Source organism: Carassius auratus, unplaced genomic scaffold (assembly GCF_003368295.1).
Source record: "Carassius auratus strain Wakin unplaced genomic scaffold, ASM336829v1 scaf_tig00007212, whole genome shotgun sequence".
NCBI lineage: Eukaryota > Metazoa > Chordata > Actinopteri > Cypriniformes > Cyprinidae > Carassius > Carassius auratus.
In genome coordinates this window covers 43,671-65,520 of record NW_020523821.1, presented here as the reverse complement: position 1 = coordinate 65,520, position 21,850 = coordinate 43,671, and the positions used below count along the sequence as shown (strand labels likewise).

The following is a 21,850-nucleotide window of genomic DNA, read 5'->3' as shown; positions in this document are numbered from 1 at the left end:
CATGTGCAATAAACCTAAAGTCTTACGAATAGCACTGTGCATGGGACTTTTTTGAATGGAAAAACAAAATCTAATTTTAAATGTTGTTGCAAGGATTAATCATAAGTATAATAGTAAAATGTGGTAATGTCCAAGTTTTGTTTCTCTGAGTAAAAAGTCTAATAGGAAACAACTCGGTCAGTTTGTAGATAAAAGGGCGGGCTTAAGCTCTGTCTGTTTCGCTTCCTGTGTATTTCATCAGTAATGAAACTGAAAACTAAAACTGTGTTTGCACTGTTCAGTTCAAGCGCACTGTGCTGATAAGGAAAATTAATCTTTAATTAGGAAGGGAGTGACTTATCCAGCCACAAAACATCAGCAGCTTCTCTATATATTGTTTAAACACCTCGAGGATATGACACTGGGAGTGGCTGAACTATCCAGTATTACAGGAAGATCATGACATACGAGAAAACCATTGGGTCGGCAAGGACAATATAAAGGTAAGATGATTCTATTGCCTATTTCATGTTGCCAGATTAATTTGTGTAAGTATAGTATTTAATTCTTATCTATTTTCAGTCACCGTTTACTCTAATTGATTCTTTTTCCATAAACTAAAAGTCTTATTTCTAATCAACATTCACTTTTTGTGTTACACAGCTGAAAGAAAGCCATACCCAGCATGACTGAGTGACTAAAGTTTTACTAAGAGTCCTAAAGAGACAGTGTCATGAAGTTATTGTTATAAGGTTTTTACTTTAATCAGCAGTTTATGTCAAATACACATAATTGTGTGATTTGCTAATTGTGTCATAACACGACTTGCAAAGTATTTGTCTTTCATTTATATTCATCTAAATTTAAAAGTTGTGTTGGCAGGCTAATCATTTTTAATTACCATCCGTTTTATTAAAAACAATGAATTACTGTATGTAAAGATGTTTTTAAAGCTAATGTTCATTAAGTCTCAAAGCTGTAAATGTTAACTGCTCAAAATTAGAATGCATAATTACAATAACAAAATGGGAATTATGAAATTTTGTTCTTATTGGAAATTATTTCTTTTCACAGGGCTTTCATGTTTTCTAAAGCATGGCTCTTCCAGGAAATCATCATTTTCTTCAAACGTTAAAACAAAGGTTCAGTCTGTGTGTCAGATGTGATAAATGCTGTAAAAAACACGATGATATTTCATACTCACTTAACCAGGTCATCCATAACTGCGCGAAGACATCTTGCTGATCAAGCGGAAACGTAAAAAATTCAGTGTGGAGGCCTGTTGCCCCCCGGCCAGGCCGTCCCAGACCTAACAAATATGTTGTTTGTCGGTACTACCACTAAAGAAACTGGATGCAAGCAGCATGGAAGTAGATGCACCTTTGCTAGATGTTCAGAGGAAGCAGCACTATGGAACGTCATGAAAAAAGAAAACTTGACAATTCCTCAGATTGTGAATATGACAAAACAAAACCAATGGACACCACAGTCAAAGTCTGGAAGGAAAGGAGGACAGTTTGCCTGCACATTATGTCAAGTTCACTTCCCCACAGCTGAGAAACTGATGAACCATTGTTTCACTGTGAAGCACAGGAGACTGATCTTTGAAGATACCTCTCAGTCTTGGAAGCACCGTGATCCGCCATCAACATACAAAGACCTGAAATTGTGTGAAAGGTATTTATATTAAGTGTGACATGTTTGATTGAGTCGGAGTAAGATAAAGCAGCATGTTCTCCTATAGATCCCTGATATGCGAGTATGGTGATAATTGCAACAATGGCACACAGTCGAGAGGAACTTCGTGAATGGGAAAAACGAATCAAGGCTACGCGAAAAAGGGTCAGGGATGCAGCCGAGAAGGGTCTACTGTCCTATCAGGACAAGCTTTGGAGGAATACAGATACAGCAATGACAAGAAATGATTGTAAGTGGGCTATTCAGTAGTAAACAGTATAATGTCATTAGTGAGTAACGCTCTTGGACAGTTTCCCAAATGTTGACAGATGTACCTCTGACACTTTGCATTGCTACTTGTAGTTAATTAGGACCTCGTTTTAATACATGCTAACAAATACATTTTATTAACTCATGCAATTTTTTTATTATATATTTACAACCAAATATTGAGTATAATTGTGGATTTTTACAATTGCTTTTCACAATGTCATAAACATTGATTGAATCAATATTCCTGCAGGTAGCGACACCCTTCCTGATGTTTCTATCAGCTGTGACCAAGATATAGACAGTGTGTATGTAAGGAAAAAGGGAATAGAGTGTACATGGAATTTTACCATAACTTCTAAGGTTTGTATTTAACACATTTACAAAGTTTGTCTTAAAGGTGCCACATAATGCATTGATACAATATTTTAAATTGTTTTCTGATGTCTGATGAGTGTGTATCCAAAGTTTTTTCTAAAAATACCCCACAAATAATTTTTTATAGCTTCTTGAAATTTGCCACTTTTAGGGAATTGAGCCAAACACTGTTTATGTGTATGTCCCCTTTAAATGAAAATGAGCTGGTGCTCCCGCCTCCCTTCCAGCATTGCCAAGTCCAATGGTTTCCCGTTGAAATTTGGTAACTTTAACACTTTTGCCACGGGTTGCTTCTACGTGTTCACGGCCGGGGTTTTGGTGCAAAAACCTGGCAACTCTGCTCCATTCTCAGAAGAGTGTGGAGCTTCTAGAGCTCATGATTGTGGCATTCCAGTGTTATACGCACAAATTGTTGGTATTGATCCCTCTTTCAGAAGCAATCTTTGCACAACTCCAGTGCTGAACTGACCCTAGTTTGTCAGGCAGTCGAGTCCGGTGTAAAATCTTAGCACAAAGTATTGGACTTTTAAATTTTAATTGAAAATGACATCAAAAACTTTTCTGAAGACAATAAGTTCCTTTCAAAAGGGATATTTATGAGCTCATGTTTATTCAGTGAAGTCAAAGCATTTTGAAAAATAAATTTGTGGTGGTCAGTGTTGATATTTTGGCGTGCCGCCTCAAATAAATCAATGTATGGGAAACCCTGAAATGTATAATGCAGAATCCAGATTTTTAAGGTCTGTAATTGGCCAAGCACCTATGTAACATTTTTAGACAGCTGAAAGTGTGTGTCAGTGTTGTCGGATAGCCTCTGCAAATTACATTGATCTGCATGTTCATACTCACTTAAATCCCTCCAGGAACCTTTAGAAGTTATTGCTTTACTCAGAAGGGTTCTGGGAACAAAATTCAGCCTCGGCAAAGACCCCATGAGGAACGGACATATTCCACTGGTTCTTGTTTTAAAAAGAGCCAAACAGGTAAAGATTGACTATTTCTTACAAAACTCGTAAAGAAGCTTTTACTAGTACTTATTAACGGTTAAACTCCCAAGCTCACAAATTACTTTCACCTAAATTATGATTTGTTTCTGCAGATTATGAAGTCACAGTTTCCTTCAAAACTGACCATCCAGGCTTGTATGAGCAGTGGGTAGTGTTTGACTTCAACACGAGACCTGTACTACGACAAAAAATCAAGGTCAGAGTTGGAGAGGATGAGTGCAAGAGAACACCAGTCACATGTCCAACACCTGACGTTCCCAAAGAAAAACAAGAGTCTGCCAGGAATCTTGAGCCCTGGAATGAGGAAAGCATGGAAATCATTCCTTTTGTTGAAAGAGAAGAGACAGAGAGAGAGCTGATAAACAGATACAAGCTCATCATGATAGATGAGATGAACAGTGTGATTAACCGTGACAACTACAAACACAGGATGCACAATTTTTTATATCAGGAGGAAAAGGTCGACGGTGAACTGCTTACCAGGTATATACATAAATATATTTCATAGGTGTAAATCCAATACTTTACAATTGATAACAATTCTAAAGTTCTCTCCCTATCCCAATATACTTCCAGACTAAATCTACGAGGGACTGCGCATTTGCAAAATTGCCTGTCAGATGAAAGGTTTGGTTTGAAATGTGCTTATCCCGGGACACTTCTTGCTGCTGTGCCTCTGTCTCACACACTCACCCCTGATGCTCCTCAAGGTTTCTTAGTGAAAAGACATGCTATCAGATCTCTTGTTCGTGTCGTGAAAAACAATGATTATATTGGGCCTATTTATGAGGCTCAATTTTTGAAGGATGCTGCCAGTGAGACACAAATAATATTGCAGCTTTCCAGACAGTGCTGCACTGATTTGAAGCTGCAGAATGGACAGCAGTGTGAGATGGAAGTCCAGTTCCAGCTAAATCGCCTCGGGTTCTGTGAGATGCACAAGGCCGTTGATGATCTCCCCAACTTAGACAAAGTTTTGCCTAATCTGAAAAACAGCAAGTTCTGTATTTCTTCCCAGTCAGATTCAGGAGAGTTAAATGAGAAGCAGCAAGCAGCAATGAACTTTGTTCTTGGTGTAACAGACAACAGTTGCAGCATCCCACCTTTGTTGATTTATGGACCTTTTGGAACAGGGAAAACTCGAACCCTTGCAAAGATGACCCAAGCTCTTGTGCAGCAACCACAGAACAAAATCCTGATTTGCACACACACAAACAGGTAAGGAATCACAATTTGCCCTTCAAAAAAAAAACGTCCACCTACTTACATTTAGTAACACTCATAATGGTGGATTTGGCATTAGGATTGCTTGTCAATCGCTTGTCAATCAAACTCCTAACAAAGAGTGAATTCAGTGGCACTTCAGAGTATTACTCCACAGGAGTAGGTCATCCTTCAGCTAAGAATAATGTAAATTTCTTTGCTGGTTCGTGCTTGTTTGTTTCTGGCCTAGCACAGTTAAAATTATTGTGGCAACACTGACACACCAACATCAGTCTTTTCAACCTTTTTATATACATTTTTTTAAATTGCATTTTTCAAGCTCAAACAGTAGAGCAAGGTGCAAGCAATGGCCAGGTCATGGAATTGATTCCCAAGGAATGCATTAACAAATCAAATGCATACCCTGAAGGCACCATCATTTTGGAACAAGAGTGTCTGCAAATTTATTTGTTTATTGCAGTCATTGTAAGCTACAGTTATGTCTCTTTTTTTCTTGATACAGTTCTGCTGATCTTTATGTAAAAGGTCATTTTCATGAATATGCAACCGTTCATCGTGAGGCCAAACCTTTGAGAATAAAGGCAAAGGAAAGCAATCCAAGAGCTACTGATACCATCACTCTACAGTACTGCCATTTATCCAGAGATAGCAATCAGTTTGAGTTTCCTGATAAAGCTGTTTTAGATTCTGCAAGAATCATCATAACAACAACTGCCGTGGCTCGTTTCTTCCATGACATGAACCTCCCTGAAAACTACTTCAGCCACATTCTGATTGATGAAGCTTCTCAGATGTTGGAGTGTGAGGCTCTTATGGCCCTGGGCTTAGCAGGTAAAAATACACGTGTTGTTTTAGCAGGAGATCACATGCAGATGGGACCCAAGCTCTTCTCTGTGAGACAAGACAAATGCTCAGAACATACTCTGCTCAATCGCCTCTTCTATTACTACCAAGCTGAAAACAGTGATGGCGCCAAACAAAGCCGAATCATTTTCAATGAAAACTTCCGTTCCACAAAGGACATTGTGGATTTTGTATCAACACATTTTTATGTAGGAAAGAGTGATGTGATCAAAGCTAGAGGAAGTGTGCCTCCTCATCCACAACAACATGCCTTGCAGTTCCATCATGTAAGAGGAGAATGCTTTTTGGACCCAACAAGTATGTCCTGGTTCAATGTGGAACAAATTCTAAGTGTTGTTGACATTGTGCAAGGAATAATGAAGGACTGGCCTAAAGAGTGGGGTGATAAAGATCCAGAATCAGTCTGTGTCCTTTCTCAAGGCAGACAGGTATCATACCCATTGCTAGTTACTATTTTATATAATACTTGTATTAATGGCATCCTGCTATTGTATCAATATTCATCTAATTGTGTTTATACCAGATGTTTGTGCCTCTTTTGTGGTTCAGGTGTTGGAAATTAGGCAAAGACTGCGTCAGCTGAAACTGCCTCGTTTCACTGTGGAAAATGCTGAAAATGTGCAAGGTAAAGATGATGCATTACTCAAATGTAATACTATGCCATTATTATGTTCATACACACTTTTAATGCATGTAATTTACAGAGCATACTCCTTTTTCCATATATTTCAGGAAAACAGTTCAGAGTAATAGTGATTTCCACTGTGCACACCAAGGACAGCTTATTGGAGACGGACCGGACCTGTCTTGAGTTTTTTAATGACACACGAGTGCTGAACACAGTTATGACAAGAGCCCAGTCTCAAATATTTGTTGTTGGAGATGCAGCTGCACTTTCTTGCCAACAATTGGGTACATGCTGGAGACTATGGAGATCATACATAGAAGACTGTGTCAAAAAGGGAAGTGCCCATAACTTTACCTTGGATTCCTTAAAACAAGATCTCCTTGAGATATCTGAGCTCTGCAGAAGTGAGGATGAAGAGAGCAGTGATAGTGAATCAACTACATCTGAAATACCAGACACAGAAGATCCAATACTTCAAGAGCTTCTTGATGAGAGCAAAGACATCAATGTTGCATTGACAGAGGAAGGCTTGTTTCCAGTTTTTCAAAATGAACAAGTTGTCAGTAGTATGAACAACCAAATTGCAGAAATGGATGAAGAGCAGTCGTTCACTAACTCTAACCTTCGCAAACAATGTGAGCTGGTCAAAAAGTTTCATGACCATGGCTATGCAATACCACTTGACGAGCCCACTCAGAGAATTGATATCAAGGGTAGAAGGAATATCGGACAGGCATTTCCTGGAGACAAGGTAACAGTGGAGATTCTGAGTCAGAGATCGAATCCTCCCATGGGAAGAGTGATCAACATCCTTGAAAGTGCAGATACTGTCAAAGAATTTGTCTGCACCATTGACAGATATGACAATCAGGTGATGACGCCTATAAACAAATGCATCACCAAAATTTTCACACCATTTTCAAAGGGAAAACTAGACCATGTTGCTGTAAGAAATCCAGAGAACCGCAGAGTAAAGTGTTTCATCAAAATAAATGAAGAAGTACGTAGAAAATATCTCTTCGTTGTCAGAGTCCTTATGTGGAGAAAGAATGGCAGTTTCCCCTTGGGGACAGTTGTGGAAGTGCTTCCTGAAATCACAACTTTAGATAATGGACTGAATATACTCGACATAGAGTATCAGTTGAGGAGAACACTTTCATCATCTTTGAGCAGTCAGATGAAAGACATTCAAAGTCTCAATTTATTTGATAAGGGACGAAGAGATTTCCGCATGCTCCCAACATTCACCATTGATCCTGCTGATTCACAAGACCTTGATGATGCAATCAGTGTACGGGATTTAGGTGAGTGCTATGAATTAGGAGTTCACATTTCTGATGTTGCAAGTTTTGTGGCTAAAGACAGTAAACTGGACAAATATGCAAGACAGCAGTGTACTACATTCTATCCCAGTGGGAAAGAACCAGTACATATGTTCCCTAAAGAACTAAGTACCAATTTCTTTAGTTTAATCCCTAACCAAGACAGACGAGCAATCTCCTTGATAATTCAAGTAGATACTAAGACACACTGCATTAAGGAAAGATCATTTTGGAAGTCTGTCATTCGCTCCAAGAAAAATTTTTCCTATGATGAAGCTGAGGACATCATTGAAAATCATCAGAATTTTGACCCGCTTGAAATCTGCCTTGTGAAAGCATGGACCTTTGCTGAGGTCCACAGGAGATTGAGGAAACAGGATGACTGGTGCTACAAACAGCCAGATGAAGACACGACTTTGGGAAGAAGGCAATCTCACCTAATGGTAGAAGAGATGATGATCATGTTTAACCACATGGTTGCAGAACGTCTTCTGTTTGATGAAACAACAAGGAGCATAACTCCACTGAGGTGCCAGGACAGGCCAAACAGTGAAAAGCTTGCTGACCTTTTTGACAAAAATTCCTCCTTGATTCCACTTTCTGTCCACTTCTCAAGTAAAGTTAATGAATATGAACGTGTGTCTCATGAACTGAATAACCAAGGTTTGATCCACCGTAGAGCCATGCCAAACCCTCAGGCTGGCATTTCTGGTTCTGAAACCTTCCCCATATTAAAATCTGTTTTGAGATGGTTGAAGACAGCAGCAGAGCAGAAAAATATCTACAAAGTAATTGACTTTATTGCATCTGATGAGATTCATCCCCAACTTCTCCCTTTTGCTGTTGCATTTAGGAGACTGTTTCACAAATCATGTATTCTGCGCTCAAACTCAACACATGTCTCAAGAATTGGCCACTATGATTTGGATCTTGACAGCTATACATGGGCCTCATCTCCAATCCGCCGATATATAGATGTCATTGTCCAGCGTCTTCTTCATTCTGTAAATGACAAAATCAATGTTATGTACACAGCTCGTGACATTGACCTGTCTTGTATGGAATTTTCCAGGAAAAATGACCAACAGTCAGCATATGAGAGGAAATCTAATGCTCTACATTTTGCATTACAACTGTCGACCCAAAGCAAAAGGAAGGTGGCATACATTGTGGAACTCAATGCATCAGGGGCAAACTTCAGATTATCCTTCCCACTTAACAGAACCTCTATATCAGAAAACTTAGACATTATGTACAGGGATCTTCAGTTGGCAGATCAACCACAGTTTGATGAAACCAACAACTGCATGATCTTGAAATGGGTGCGAAGGATATATTCATTCTCCAATCCTCACATCATTGCTGAAGTGAAACAGCAAAATCCAAACTCAAACATGGCCTATGTCTCTACAAAGACCTGGAAAGGCCTATTAGCTGCTCTTAGAGAGGAAAATTGGGAAAGATTGTTTCCCCTGATCGAGGAGCTTGACCTTAGCTCAAGAATCCATGCAAGACAATTCAATGAAAGACTGAGAGATGCTAAGAGTTCAGAAAAATCTGATCCCATGCACACTGAGCATTACGCCGAACTGTCACTAAGAATAAAGCAAGGTGATGCAGTCGAGGTACAGCTAGGTACAGCCACGACAAGAGGACTAATGACACCAGCAATTCAGCTGTTTGTTGTACATCCAAAATTTGAGATTTGTTTGGAGCATGTGAAAGATCCAATCAAGTGTTTTTCAAAATATGCTTCCCACTCATCACGGAACTCATACAAGACATACATGGACTATCAGGGAATATGGAAACCCATGTGTGAAATGGAGTCGGCCTCCAATGCTGTTGCTGAAAATGAGAGCATTCTTATTGAAGATGCAGCTTTGATATGGAAAAATTCTCATGAAAAGAAGCTTCACGGTTTTTTTCTCCTCCCACTTGACAAAAAATCTCAGTGGTCCATTGAATGTGACCTCAAGAACAGTTTCCTCTGCATTCGAACTAAGATTCGTCCAAGTCAGAGTAGTCCGTCTCAGTCCACAGCTCTCATGGATATTTTCTCTATCACTTGGATGGCTCATGGCATAATTACAAAAGTTGAAGAAACAGAATCCAAAGAACTGAAGAATTTGCAAATTGATTTTCAGATTAACCAAATGCCCATGACAAAAATTCCAGAGGAAATATTTGGCGAGAAGACGAAATTTACTCTGGAGCTGATTCCAAAGCTTCTGCCAGATGTGTAAGACTATAGATTATAGATACTATAGCATACCAAATGTGTAAATATGTATCCTTTATTAATTTTAACTTTGTTTAATTTCTTTTGCAGCCGCAAAGAAAATGCAATTATTAGTCTCACCAAAGCTAACCAGCTTGTAAGAACTATAGCCATTGGTGGAAGAATCAACTCTGAAGGAGGTATTAAAGATTGGCTGCCTCCTTATAACATCTTGTACATCTGTATTTCACACTCTATTTTCAGATCTAGTGATTTTCTAGCCATGATTTTTAAACGATCTCTTCAAATGTAGTTTAACTAATTCTACACTAAATCTCCTCAAAGGACCTACAATTTTGAAGCAGATGCCAGCCAGGTTTGAGATTGATAATTATCTCTCTTCTGGATTTTCCAATCTAAACAACAGTCAATGTAAAGCTATAAAAGAGGCACTGGCCAACAAGTTCACTCTTATCCAAGGCCCACCAGGTGAGAGATATTTTCAGACTTTTTTTGGTATCATAAGGCTTGTTCTTGATTTTCAGTCCTTTCTTTTTAAATTACTGTTATGCATTTTCACAGGCACAGGAAAAACTGTTGTTGGTGTCCATATTGTGTACTGGATGCTCAAGGATATTCAAAAACATCCTGTCCACAATTCACAGAAGAAGAGAGCTGTTCTTTACTGTGGGCCTTCAAATAAATCTGTGGATGTTGTAGCAGGTAATTTTGTGTTTTATCTATATTATATAGTCCATACATTTTTTTTGGCAAAAGTAGTAGATTATCCAGTTATTATACTTGAATTTTACATTTAGTATGCATAGTAAATATTGCAGAATTAGTAAGAATGTCATAGTATCTAGTATGCTAGTATGTGCCACTATTAAAGCAGCAGTAACACAATTCAGATTTAAATAACATCACATCATCAACATTACTACACTTTAACAAATTTGTTACAGGTCATCTCCTAAAACTTCGAAATCAACTTAGACCTCTCAGAGTCTACAGTAATCAGATGGAGATGTTGGAATTTCCTTACCCAGGCTGCAATCTGAAGCTGTCACGCAATTCAAAAAGAGGTGAAAAACCCAACACAGAGCTCAGGTATTTCCCAAATACTGTCAATGTATCACTTATTTGAGTGTAGATGCTATAACTAAGAATGTATTGTGTATGCATGACACGTATTGCTTTCATTTTATTAGCTCCATTGCACTTCACCACCTGATTCGAAAAGATGGCAACCCATTCTCCACACAAATACTAGCTTTTGATATGAAAATTGCAAGAGGAGATGAACTCACTAATGAAGAAAAGAAACTGTAAGTTTTGTTTGGACACAACTTCATAGAAATGAAAATTAATTTAAAGGTGACAAAAGTTGCAACAAAAAAAAACTGTTGTTTTAAAGCTTCAGTGAAACCCTCAAAAAGGCTCGAAAACATGAATTACTGTGGCATGATGTCATCTTGTGCACTTGCACAGCAGCCTCGCACCCTGCCTTAGCTGATGCCCTCGACTTCAAACAGATCATCATTGATGAATGTGCCATGGCAACTGAACCCGAAGCCTTTATTCCACTAGTGGCACATAAGCCTGAGCAGGTACTGTACGATTCCAAAACAATTTTTTTATCAGACAAATACTTAAACCTGGACAGTAGCAGCATGGATTGGTTGTTTAACGCATAATAAAGGTTACTGGAGGCTTTAGCTTACCATTCACATCATTATAGGTAAAACAAAAAGTGTTCTGTTTAAATTATAATTGCATTGACCACAACTTGCATTACTTCTGAATCTACTTGTAGTTTCTTATCCAACTAATTTGATGTTGTAGATTGTTCTTCTGGGAGATCATATGCAGCTGCAACCTGTAGTCCACTGTGATGTGGTGGAGCGATTGGGAATGAGCAAATCTCTTTTTGAACGTTACATGGAGAAAGCATTCTTGCTTGACACTCAGTACAGAATGGTAATAAATTATCACATTATAGCTTTACTGTATTTGTTTCTAAACATTTATGTCAGTTACTGTTCTTTAGATGACTGCTCTGTTTTTTATGTAAATGTATAATCAGCAGTAGTATTTATTATAACTATATAATTATAACTATATTAACTATATTTTTACAGTGCACATTAATTAAAATTCAAATGTTTCAGTTAAATATATTGTCTCTTACAGCAAGAAGACATTTGTGCATTTCCATCTGAAGAGTTCTATGAAGGAAAGTTAAAAACTGGAATATCACCCAAACCAAGTCTGTTCCTTAGTAAATCAAGGCAAACGTGCATTGTCTTTGGTCATGTTGAAGGAAAGGAGAAAGGTCTGGTGGTATCGACTGAACGGGGGAATGAAAACTCAAAGGCAAATGTGGAAGAGGCAGAAGAAGTGGTAAGAGCACTTTAGTAGATTAATTAAAGTGGATTTTGGGCTATAGTTAAAATTAAAATGTATAGCCTCTTATGTTGCACACACACTCTTAGCATATTATTCTGATAATTAATTGAAGGATGCCTCTATTATCCATATACATCCACAGAGGTCTGCTATGCCCCAAATATGCACAATATGCGCTCCTGATGATCACCCATGTAGATATTTCACATGCTGCTATTACTTTTGTCTCTCACTCCACGGTTTCTTAACAATTTTCATAACAAAACGAGCTAAAAAAGCTAGTTGGCGCCATCTTGCGTTTCAGAACGCTCAATGACTACAAAACGGTCTACAGTCATTTTAACCTGACACCACGGGTTATTCATCTTTAACATATACGCCAAATAATGGAACAAATACCGAGTAAATTCTGTTATTTTCACAAAACATTGATATTAATAAACTTACTTACCAAATAACCCCATCTGATGCACATAGTGTTAGATTTACGTTCTTCTCCCAGCTTTTCATTGGTCAATGGCGCTGGGCGGCAAATGTTGGCGGTTCCCTATCATAGGTCACTTCGATGCTGCGGTGACGTCACCACGTATGGGAACACCTCCGGTGTGACGAATGTCTGAAACCCTATACCATCCCGCCAATCCTATTGGCCAAATGGCGCATAGCACCACCCTACGCATGCGCACGCATGATATACCTGGGTGCAGCGCGCCATTTCGCTCAGATTTCATTCCTTCAGGAATAGCGAATCTTCTGTGCCCTATCATCTCACGTTCTCCAGCGATTTTCTTCGAGCAGTGTTAACTCCTCTTTCGCGGACGCGATGAGTCAACGAAAGGTAAGAGCCGTATATGGGTTTATCACAGGGAGGCACTCATGAGAGATTCGTTTGCAGCCTCTCTCATGTTCTCTCTGTGATAGCCTACGGCTATGGTAAAATAAGAAAAGTATCCGCGCTCTGGAGTCTATTTCTTCAGTCGCCTCGCGTCTAACCCCCACCGTTCGCTTCTGCGGTCGCCGAGGCCCCGCACGAGGTGTTGGTTAGGGGCGATATGTGCGGCTTGACTATGAGTACAGTGATGCACTGGAGTTTTCCACTTGCTCGCTCTCCCCTACTCGAGCGCGTTGATCAGAGCAGTTTTGCTTTATACTATGTTGTCTAACCGCAGCTTCTACTCAGAGTAGGCTCTGACCTGCATAAGCGGTTCTCTCCCTCCGAGCGGACAGGAGAAACGCGCTTCCCCTTCCTCAGTGTGCTACATGGCGGACTGCTATTATATAGCGATGCCGTTTGACTACCTCTCTAGCCGAACGGATCGCGCCAAACTCCGCCGCGACCTAGTCTCGTCTAGACGTATCGAGTCGTGTCTATTTCGGCAAATTTTATTCTCTTATTACGGTTCTTTACGAGAAGCCTCTCGTTCTTTCCCCACACTCTAACATTGACCGTCTCGCAGCACAAGCACTTCGAGCGTCACTGAACTGAGCTGTTATTTGAGCGCCCCTCAGACACTGCACAATTCAGTCTTCAGAGTTTGAGGGACGGCACAAGAGACTGGCGAATTTGGCCAGTTTATGACGGCTCACACAGCTGCCGCGTTCTCGCTAGCGGCGTGGCCCTATGTTTATCTCGTTGGATTAAATCCTGCCGTGGACACGCTTCAGGATTATACACAACGAAACACAGCGAGTTTGACGCATGCATTTCCTTCTATGTTTGCCGGGGTCTGTGCCCTCCACTGAAGAGTGCTGTTGGACTGCTAATGCACATCCAACCCTCTCACTGCAGTCCCCACGCTCTAACATTGACTGTCTCGCAGCACAAGCACTTCGAGCGTCACTGAACTGAGCTGTTATTTGAGCGCCCCCTCAGACACTCTGCACTATTCAGCCTTCAGAGTCTGAGGGACGCCACAAGAGGCTGGCAAATATGGCCAGTTATGACGGCTCACACAGCTGCCGCGTTCTCGCTAGCGGCGTGGCCTATGTTTTCTTGTTGGATTAAATCCTGCCGTGAACACGCTTCAGGATTATATACAACGAAACGCAGCGAGTTTGACGCATGCGCTTTACTTCATGTTTGCCAGGGTCTGTGCCCTCCACTAGAGAGTGCTGTTGGACTGCTAATGCACATCCAACCCTTTCACTGCAGTCCCCACGCTCTAACATTGACTGTCTCGCAGCAAAGGCACCTCGAGCATCATTGGATTGAGCTATCATTTGAGCGCCCCTCAGACACTCTGCACAATCCAGCCTTCAGAGTCTGAGGGACGCCACGAGAGACTGGCGAATATGGCCAGTTATGACGGCTCACACAGCTGCCGCGTTCTCGCTAGCGGCGTGGCCTAATGTTATCTTGTTGGATTAAATCCTGCCGTGAACACGTTTCAGGATTATACACAACGAAACGCGGCGAGTTTGACGCTTGCGCTTTCCTTCTATGTTTGCCAGGGTCTGTGCCCTCCACTAGAGAGTGCTGTTGGACTGCTAATGCACATCCAACCCTCTCACTGCAGTCCACACGCTCTAACATTGACTGTCTCGCAGCAAAGCCACCTCGAGCATCATTGGATTGAGCTATCATTTGAGCGCCCCCTCAGACACTCTGCACAATCCAGCCTTCAGAGTTTGAGGGACGGCACAAAAGGCTGGCAGAGATGGCCAGTTTATGACTGCTCATACAGCCGCCACGTTCTCGCAATGGCGACGTGGCCCGATTTTTATCTTGGTGAATTTAATCCTGCCGTGGATACGCTTCAGGATTATACACAACGAAACGCAGCAAGTTTACGCATGTGGTTTACTTCATGTTCGCCAGGGACTGTGCCCTCCACTAGAGAGTGCTGTTGGACCGCTAATGCGCATCCAACACTCTCACTGCAGTCCCTACGCTCTAACATTGACTGTCTCGCAGCAAACAGCGCTTCGAGCAGCATTGGATCGGGCTGTAACGCCAGGCGTAAATAATAAATAATAATCCCTCAGACACTGCGCAATCCAGCTTTCAGATCTTGAGGGGCGATTCAAGGGTCTTACACAGACGACCCGTTTATGACGGCTCGCACAGCCGCCGTTTTAGTTAGCGGCAGAGCCTGATGTTCAATTCGTTGGTCTAATTCCTGCCGTGGACACGTTCAGGAATATACACAACGGGACGCAATAGCTCTTATGCATACACTTCCCCTGTGCACGAATGCCGCAGGCTTTTCCGTGCACGGACATTATGTGTATGACAGCGTTGCAGAAAGCGGAAATTTGAGACTGCTAGTATCGTTTTGGGTCGCGTGGAACGCTTGCCCGGCATTTCTCAATGGGTGTTACGCACAATTGTCACGGATACACCAATTCGTTTTTTAGAGGCCCGCCTCTTTCCGCTGAATTCTTTTCACGGTGGTAGACTTATGGTAATAGCAGTGTTGTGACAGGAGATGTCAACTCTGCTGAGCAAATGGGCTATAGAAGTCGTAGACCCCGTACTTCTCAATGCATGGATGTAGCTCTGGCCCCGTTGCGGCTCCAGGGCGTCCGTCTGTTAACCACTTGGACGATTGGCAGCGGCATTCCCCGTAATTTGTCTGGGGTTACTTCACATGCGCCCTTTTCAGTGGAAAAGTGGGCGGAAAGACGAAATATTTCACCCCGTTGTCTTCCGCATCCGACGATTTCGGTGACACGGAGTTGTGTGATGTCATTAAAGCTATGGATGCCAACCGAGTTTCTCCTACCGGTGTTCGGCTGGGGATTTGAGCTTTCCCAGAGACCGTCACGACGGATGCGTCTTTGACCGGTTGTGGAGCTGTTTGTCAAGGGCTACCAGCCCATGGAGTGTGGTCCGCTGCACAACGCAGTTGGTATATAAACCGGTTGGAATTACTGGCAGTTTTCTGGCTCTCCAGTAATTCGCGAATCTGCTGATCGGCCGTCTTGTGCTGCTCAGATCAGACAACACAGCGTTTGTCTCATACCTGAATCATTAGGAAGGATTACGCTCCCGCCCCCTGTGCAGGCTGGCGAGACATGTTCTTCTCTGGTCTCAGAGAAAATTTCTGTCGATCCGAGTTGTTCATGTCCCCGGACGTTTGAACTTCGGAGCAGATATGCTATCCAGACGGGCTCTGGAACAGGGAGAATGGAGATTACACCTCCAGACGGTGAATCTTTTATGGCGGATATTCGGCAAGCGAAAGTGGATTTATTCGCGTCAAACATGACTACGCATTGCCCGCTATGGTTCTCCCTATGCCCCCCATCGCCCCTGGGCGTGGATGCATTAGCTCACAGCTGGCCCACGACCAGTCTGTATGCTTTTCCTCCGATTCGTTTGATCCCAGCGGTATTATGCAGAATACGGTGGGATAGAGTGGATCAGCTGCTGCTGGTGGCTCCGCGATGGCACACGCAGCCGTGGTTTGCGGATCTGATCAGTCTGCTAGCGGGCTCTCCTTGGAGATTCCCCTCAGACAGGATTTATTATCACAAGCACAGGGGCTGATTTGGCACCCGAGGCCGGATCTGTGGAAACTGTGGGCGTGGCCACTGAGCGGAGTGCATTAGGATGTCCCAGTCTTTCTGTTGAAACCACTGAGACTATATTGAATTCTAGAGCAGCTTCTACGAGACGCTTATATGCTTTCAAGTGGAGACTGATTACAGCCTGGTCTGGCAATCGTAATGTGGATCCAGTTTACTGCCCAGTGGCTTCAGTGCTGGAGTTCCTCCAGGATTGTTTTTCGGATGGCGTAACACCAGCCACTTTTAGGTTTACGTGGCAGCCATTTCAGCTTACCACGAATACATAGGCGGTGCCTCTATGAGGCGTCATCCACTAGTTTCTCGTTTCGTACAGCGTGCGCGACGGCTGAGGCCTTTCCGCCCTGTGCGAGTTCCTTCATGGGGTTTATCCATTGTGTTGCTAGGTTTATCAGGGCATCCGTTTGAGCCCTTGGAGACCGTATTGGATAAATTCTTGACACTGAAGACACTTCTTCTCATGGCTTTATCCTCCCTCAAGAGAGTTGGGGATTTACAGGCTCTTTCTGTTTCACCCTCATGCATGGAATTTGCACCGGGCTCTGTGAAGGTGCTGCTGCGGCCCAGGCCTAACTATGTTCCTAAGGTCGCATCTAACCTCTTTCGCTTTCAGCAAGTGTTCCTGGAAGCTTTTTCACCTGCTGAGGCTGGATCAGAAGATCTAAGTCTTTGCCCTGTGAGAGCTTTAAAGACTTATGTGGATCGTACAGCCCCTTGGCGTGAATCTGACCAGCTGTTTGTCTGTCTTGGACATAAAAGTAAGGGCCATGCGGTTCCAAAACAGCACATGTCCCATTGGCTGGTGGAGGCAATTTCTTTGGCCTATGAGGCGCGCGGACTCGCTTCGCCCTTAGGGATTAAGGCTCATTCCACTTGAGCTGTGGCTTCTTCTCAAGCTTTTCTCAGTGGATCTTCTATGGATGATATCTGTGCTGCGGCAGGATGGTCCTCACCGAGCACTTTTATCAAGTCCTACAGTCTGGATGTGAGGATGGCCCCTGGCTCCCGGGTTCTCTCCGCTTGAGCAGATGCTTCCTCGGATCTCAGTTATCAGGTACGTCAGGCGTTTTGGTATATCGTTCCCATACGTGGTGACGTCACCGCAGCATCGAAGTGACCTATGATAGGGAACATCTCGGTTACGTATGTAACCTTGGTTCCCTGAATAGGGAACGAGATGCTGCGGTTCTGGCCGTTCCGTACCTTGATAACTTCTTCATCTTCAGTCATGAAATCTGAGCGAAATGGCGCGCTGCACCCAGGTATATCATGCGTGCGCATGCGTAGGGTGGTGCTATGCGCCATTTGGCCAATAGGATTGGCGGGATGGTATAGGGTTTCAGACATTCGTCACACCGGAGGTGTTCCCATACGTGGTGACGTCACCGCAGCATCTCGTTCCCTATTCAGGGAACCAAGGTTACATACGTAACCGAGATGTTAAAAGTTTCCTAGGAGACGTCACGCCGAAGACTCCTCCCAGCGGCGCGCTCTCGCTCGTAACATTCAAATTTCAATACGTTTTTGTCACGAATGGAAATTATTGGAGATATTTATATAATATGAAGTACCGTTTAATCTACGAAATGTATATTAAATTAATGTTTGAATGCATAATAAATAAAAAAAAAAAAAAAAAAAAAGAGGTATCACGTGAACGCGCCGTCACAAAAAAATTATTTGTGTAGCCTATTATGATTATTATTATTATTATATTATTATTATCATATGTGATAATTATAATAAACTTTCAACAGGTGCGGATCGCCATTCTTTTGACTGAGGCTGGGATAAACACAAAGGACATTGCCATTCTCACACCATATAATGCTCAAGTGGCAAATATTAATGAGTTCCTGTTTGTTAAGCGTATACGTGATATCACAGTCAACACCATCATGAGGAGTCAAGGTAAAAACATTGTCACAAATGCCCTTTCACATCAATGAGTCTACTAATGGCAGAGTTAACCCAAGCATTAACCTGTTTATCAGAACACATGACAGTACATTAAAACTAAACATTATTTTGCTCTCTTTTAGAAATGAGAAAAATGAATCTATTAACATATAAAGGAATTCCATGGTTCAATGTTTTTATGAGACGCAACTAAAGACATTCAAGGGATTTGTACTTAGTTGATTGTTTCGACTGCATTGACATCAATAAAACTTATTATTTATGATCTTTTCTAATTTGTTGACCACAGGAAGTGAATGGAAATATGTCATCATGTCAACTGTGCGCTCTTGTCCCGAATCTGAAATACAAAAACGACCAACCAAGTCCTGGATTATGAAACAACTTGGATTCATAACGGACCCACACCAAGTGAACGTGGGCATTACCAGGGCACAAGAAGGCCTGTGCATCATTGGTTAGTTATCATCTGTGACTTTTTTTTAAATAATATATATATATATATTTAAAATGCAAAATAATTTTTGTCTCTTAAGCATGAATATTATTTAGTTTTATAAGGGTATAAACATTTTAAATGATATGGATATCATTTATCTTCACCTTTTCTGTGTGTGTACAGTTTATGTTAATTAAACAATTTTTAACAGTTAATCTGTTTTTTACAAATTAACTGTAAATTAACAGGTTTATTATTATTTTAATAACAATAAACCTCCTTTTATATGCATTTTATCATTATCAACTGTTTTATATGTGATGCTTGGATTGCAGTGCTGTAATTCTACTATTTTGACAGGAAATGAGAACTTGCTGCGCTGCAGTGTGTTGTGGAGAAGACTTCTGGATCATTATAAGGAGAAAGGATGTGTAGTGAATCCGGCCCGGCACATCCAGGTTCAAAAACTCAACAGAAGTCTGGCAATGAAGAAAACTGCTAGAAGATGATGGGCTTCATGCAGTTTTATTTTTGTAGCTGTGTTAAATTTGCACTTATATATTTTTATATATTTTTTAAATTGACACCAGGGAATATTGCATCATTGCATCGTTTTATACATTAATATAATCATAAAATAATTACTCTTGAATGGCAATTTAGTGTACATTAACTTTTACCATTTTCATTTTTGAGTCTGTTTTAGTCTTGGAAATTAGATTGTATTTATCTGCTTTAATTTCAGCATTTTGTGAAATTTCAAGTTCGCAAGTTTCAAGAAAATTTTTTTTGCATTACATTTATTAAAACAAATTTTAATTTTGTATCCTCAATCTTCAAATCAGTTTTACCACAACAGCCCCACTAGACTGTGACTCTTGCAATGTAAATGTTTGACCACTTAGAGGTGCTGTGATAGCACACAATGCAAATTCTAAAACAAATTGCAATTTGTAACTGTGTATAAGACATATTTTTAGATGTTGTTGAATTATCTGTATTCGGTTGTATTCTGTTGTGTATATAATTGTTTTGCAAGAACCTGAATGTTCTGTATTTGTTTGTTTGCATGTATAAAGATGTGTCTGTTAATGTAATATATTTTATAATTTTTGTTTACTCTGCAGCACATATTTTTCACAACAGTTGATACAGGAGCTGCAGAATGTATTTGGACTTTGAAGTCACAAATAAAAACTAATGTCGCTGTTCGACTCAATGTGTGTGAATCAGTTGGTTTTGAAGTAATAAAGGCTTAAAGAATCACATAAACTAACACAATACTGACAGTCTTCATCTTCAACACTACATCTAGGCCTACCATTTCAAACCCAACACACTTCCACTGAATGTTTCGCTTGTGTTTGAGCTTCTTTTTGCTTTGATACTTTGTATCTCATGTAAAGACATGAAAACTATTTTTGTGTATGAAATTAGTTTCTAAATGCTTTTTGGGGCTATTTTTTGATATGTAAGAACACACACACAAGAGGGGTGTTAGTAAGGGGAGACAGACGCCAGGCTGGTTTGGAAAAGACTCTGAAGAGAGCTGTGGTTTTGCGGGAGTGTGACAAGACATGGCAAGAAGAGAGAGAGAAACCACTGATGAGAGTGGATAGATGAAGAAAAGACTACAATTTTATAAAATATGAAAATTAGTTTTGAGAGAACATCTCAGTATTGCATGTGCATTGCATATATGTGAGAAAAATAAATTTAAAAGAACAAGCGTTCTCTAAAAACAAGTTTTAATATATTGGAATTATTGATTCAAATGTAAATGCATCTTTTTCTAATGATAATTTACTATAAAACAAGACCAAAGTGTTTATGAGAAAGATTTTTCTTGTAGTGGATTGTATAAAAGATATGCATCAAGAAGCTGTGAGTGTGTGCTTGTGTGCTGCATGAGTGTGATGCATGTCTTCTCTGGAATTGCATGCATATGTGTGTGTGTGTGTGTGTGTGTCTCATTAGGCTGCAGCAGGCCGTCTACTCTCACCGCAGCCTTTGATGGGGTTCAATCAGCGCCAGATGAGACGGAGAGAGATGAAGTGAAGAATGGAAGGAAAAGATGTGGGTTGAAAAGTAGGAGCGATATATATTGGGAAGGGGGTGGATCTCTCTCTCTAATCCATGATGATGAAACTCTTGCTTGGTCTGTTCACACTTTTTATGGTCCATTTCTTGATAAGTAGAGTTATTATATAATTTATGTTTAGGTTTTGGCAGATGTTTTCTTAGCAAAGTTATTAGAATAGTTCATGATATTATTGATACACCACAAAAATGATTTTAATAGCATTTGTCTTGTGCTTTGTCTTGTTTTCCAAGATAATTTTTCTTGAGAAGCATACTTAATAAGCATGACTTATTATATTTAGTTTTTATCAAAAATTATTGATTTTAATTATTTTTTTTTAAACAAGAAATAAATATTTGTCGATGGTACAGGGAAAATATAATAATTCCCTTTGGGTTTTTTCTTACTTGGTAGACAAATAAATTTAAATATTATTTTTTTTTTTTTTTTTTTTTTGTGCCATGTATTGGTTGTTTCCCACCAGTTTTCTTTGTGTCTTTGTTAGAATCACAGAGGTCTATAGTAAAGTCAACTCACATTTATATATAGTGCTTTAATACAGATTCTTTCAAAGCAGCTTCACAGTATTTTACAAAAAAAATAACAGAATCAACAATGCAAACTTCATCCGATATTAGACCAATTCTAAGCTCAAACTAAATTTTAATTAAGCTCAAGTTTTAATCTCATCCAAAGGTTTCAGTGCCAAAACAAGTGTCTTTTTTAAACCCAAAGCAAACCAAAGGCAACAGTAACAAGATGTATAGTATCAAAAGGTCCATGTAAGCTCAATTAGAATGAGCTCCAAAAAATGCCTGCATAATGATTTTACAATAATATAATAAAATGCCTGTTTCAGATAGAGTACAGCGAGTCATCACAAGAGTTTCAGGCCAAAC

General features: G+C 40.5%; 1 pseudogene; it reads left to right on the top strand.

Annotated features, from left to right (window-relative positions):
- The first annotated feature begins 249 nt into the window (after positions 1 to 249).
- On the top strand, positions 250 to 20,109 carry LOC113071353 (helicase with zinc finger domain 2-like; annotated as a pseudogene).
- The last annotated feature ends 1,741 nt before the right edge of the window (positions 20,110 to 21,850 follow it).